The sequence below is a fragment of the Nestor notabilis genome, unplaced genomic scaffold, assembly GCF_000696875.1.
Source record: "Nestor notabilis isolate BGI_N333 unplaced genomic scaffold, ASM69687v1 scaffold17259, whole genome shotgun sequence".
NCBI lineage: Eukaryota > Metazoa > Chordata > Aves > Psittaciformes > Psittacidae > Nestor > Nestor notabilis.
The window spans coordinates 26243-29395 of NW_009942548.1; positions in this window are offsets into that span (position 1 = coordinate 26243).

Genomic DNA, 3153 nt, shown 5'->3' on the forward strand with positions numbered 1-3153 from the left:
ATATTAAGTAACTAGTGTTACTTAGGTTTTGCTCAAATTGAAGCTTAATAGAAAATCCTCAGGATAGTGTTTTGTAAATAAAGAATGAAATACCTATGACTATTGTGAATAAGTGATTTCCATTGTACAATAGCCATTTTAAATTATTTCTAACTTGAGTAATCTCATCAAAGGTGTATAAATTTTAATCATGTGAACCATGTTTTAAAAGTCCAGCTGCTTTGTCCTTGTTTTGCTGAACAGGGGCACTCTGCATGCCAAAAGTGATGGTTGCAGCTTTATGAATAGAATGTGAAAACAAATTGAAACAGTTAATAAAAGTCTACTGAAAATGAAAGCACTGTCACTGGGAACATGGTACTACAGAAGTGGTTGAGGTGAATAGGTATTAATATTATTCTCTACTACATATGTGCTGTTAGTGACCTCACCGGTAATCTTTCAGTTGTCAAAGCTTTACATAGGGGCAGTTGTCCTACCGCTGCAGAGGGAGGGAAGGGGAAGTGGAAATGTAAAGCAACTCTCCTGTCACTCCTCAAAACTGGTAGTGTTGTGTGAAGATGGATAGATGCGGGTTTTATGACACAGGAGGCAAGAGTCACGGCTGTGTGATGCTTCGGCACCTCTGGACCCTTGCCTTTGAAGGTGCATGTCTGCAACAAACTAAAATGAGGAATTTTTACTGTCTGAAGATAAATTGAGTTTATTAGGCTTTAGTCTTTAACACTGGACATTGGGAAGGTGGGTGGGACAAAAACACCACTTCCCCATTTCTTCAGCTCTGACTGCGGAGAGCACTTGGGCTTTAACAACAAAATGGCCACATGGGATGGGGCAGGAGACTTCTGTGAGCGTGCCTGCCTACCCTGACATATAGTACAGGTAACTAAAACTGCAAGGCGACATAGAATTTCTCATCTAGAGCAGGCACAGAAGCAAGTACACCAAATACATGTACCAAAAAAAGCCAACAACAGTGGTCAAGACCATGTTGCTGTGGTAAACATCTAAAAAACCCAAGCAAACATATGCTTTGAGACATGAGTTGTGTCCATGTGCTTTTCGCAGTGCTTGGGAGGCTTCACAAAACATGCAGAATTAAAAAAAAAATTCAAGAAAGAAGTGGCAAACCACAGCATTTGGGGCTTATAAAAGCAATTAGTGTGTTGCTTTTTTCACCAGTTTGTGCTTCTTCCCTCATGGTAACAGCCATCAAACCAGGCAGAGACAGTGCAGAGCCAGGGCACAGGCATTTCCAGAGGGAGCCTCCCTCCATGTTTACTGACTCTTGTACAAGCTGAAGACTTCTGCTAGAGGCTGTTGGCAGTTTAGCTTCAACTCAGAACCCACGTAATTATTCACACCACGGTACCTGGTACGGGACCCTTTAAGGTAAATGAAGCCAAAGCCATTTTTAGCAAGCCCCCACTTGTTGCAGCACCAACAGGCCGCTCAGGAGCCATTCTCCGCCCTCCCGCCAGTTCTCTGCATGCACACGCAGACACACAGAACACAGTTTGAGCCTGTAACACATAACCTGCATCCACCACACCCCGTAATTAGAAGTTACCAAAAAAACCTCTAGCCCACTTTTTTTGTTAAGTGCTTAGGTCAAGTCTGCTGAGTGACTGCAGCTCAGGGCTCCTGCTCCTACCATCCTGTATTTCCACATCAGTGTATTTATTTCATCTGCAGAACATTTCCATGGCTCATTCCTGGAACTCCTTTATTCTCCTACTTCTAGTTTAGTCCTAAGAGGCATTTAGTAAGCCTTCATACTTAAGCTATTAACAAACAGATTCTGGCAACAGCCATTTTAAAGCATCATCCACATTGAATTGTTTCAGCTGCTATTTAGCTTACTTCAGCTGTTGCATCTGTTTTAGCCAATTAGTTGGTTTCTAGAGGTCTAAGTTTGCCTGAAAGACTTCACAGGGATTCTAAAAGGAATGACTTGGATTTTCCCTTGTCCTTGCCATCAGGAACAACCAGAACTGTCAACTATGAATTCACTCTTGTAGGCAGAACCAGTGGATGCCCAGAGGTCCTTAGTTTGACAGTACTACCACCATTAAGAGCCCCCTTTTTGAGCCCCCACCTCACCTTAAGGGCTGCAAACTAATTGTGAATGGAACTGTATCTTCTGAACACACGGAGTATTTTCTCTGTGTAGGTTCAATATTTGTTCTAGTTGGAACCAAGTTAACTCTGCAAAAAAGCCACCTTCCTCCACCAAAACAATCTACTCCATGCCCACAATGATACTGGAAGCTGCAGGCAAAACAGCAGATAGCTGGACTAAAATAATGCAGGACAAGATCATCCCACAGAGAGAATGGAATAATTTCAGAAGGTTTTCCCCCCACACCGTAATAGCCAAAAAATCTTATTTGCAAGCAAACAATCTGAAAACCAGCTCAGGTCAATGCAACATGAAGCAGGCTGTAGTAAACTGTAAGGTGTAGTTAGGTGTGTTGAATGGAGAAGGGTCACGCAAGTGTGTATGTGGGAAGTCCCTGTTCCCCAAAAGAAAAAGTAATCCAGTTTTAACAGTTGAGGGCTTGCATTCCAAGTTCCTGCTGCTAAATCTAGACTGCAGCAAGACTAACTTGGCATTGCTGTCTCTCCAGGAAAAACAAAGAGAAACAAAAAAACCCATTTAAAATCCCATTTGGGATTATGCAAGCTCGAAGTCATTTCACACGGTTTGTAAGCTCCCACTCCAAATGCAAGTGCACTTCCCACATGAGGACCATATTGCTTCAGCTTGAATCCCTTCATCTGGGTACCACTAATTCAGGATTGCTAAAAATACAAGCGAGCAACAAAACCAACTTCTGTGTATTTCTAAGACAACAGAACCATCAATCAGAAGTGTAATTCTCCAGCACTGCTCAGTGTACGTGTTTCACCACACACTCAGGCCCTGCTGGACTCCCCATGCTTGTGAAGTAAGAAAGATTACAGCAGTCTGTTTTAAATAGCTTGTCTTCATACCCCAGACGTTAAGACATACCCAATGATTAGACTGCAGACTGGATGCAAAAAAAATCAGACACAGAGCTCAAACAACAGGCATCTGTTGACACAGCCCATATTCCACACTGTGGCTGGAACTGCAGTAAGAGAAACGACTGCACAACTCACTCCCAT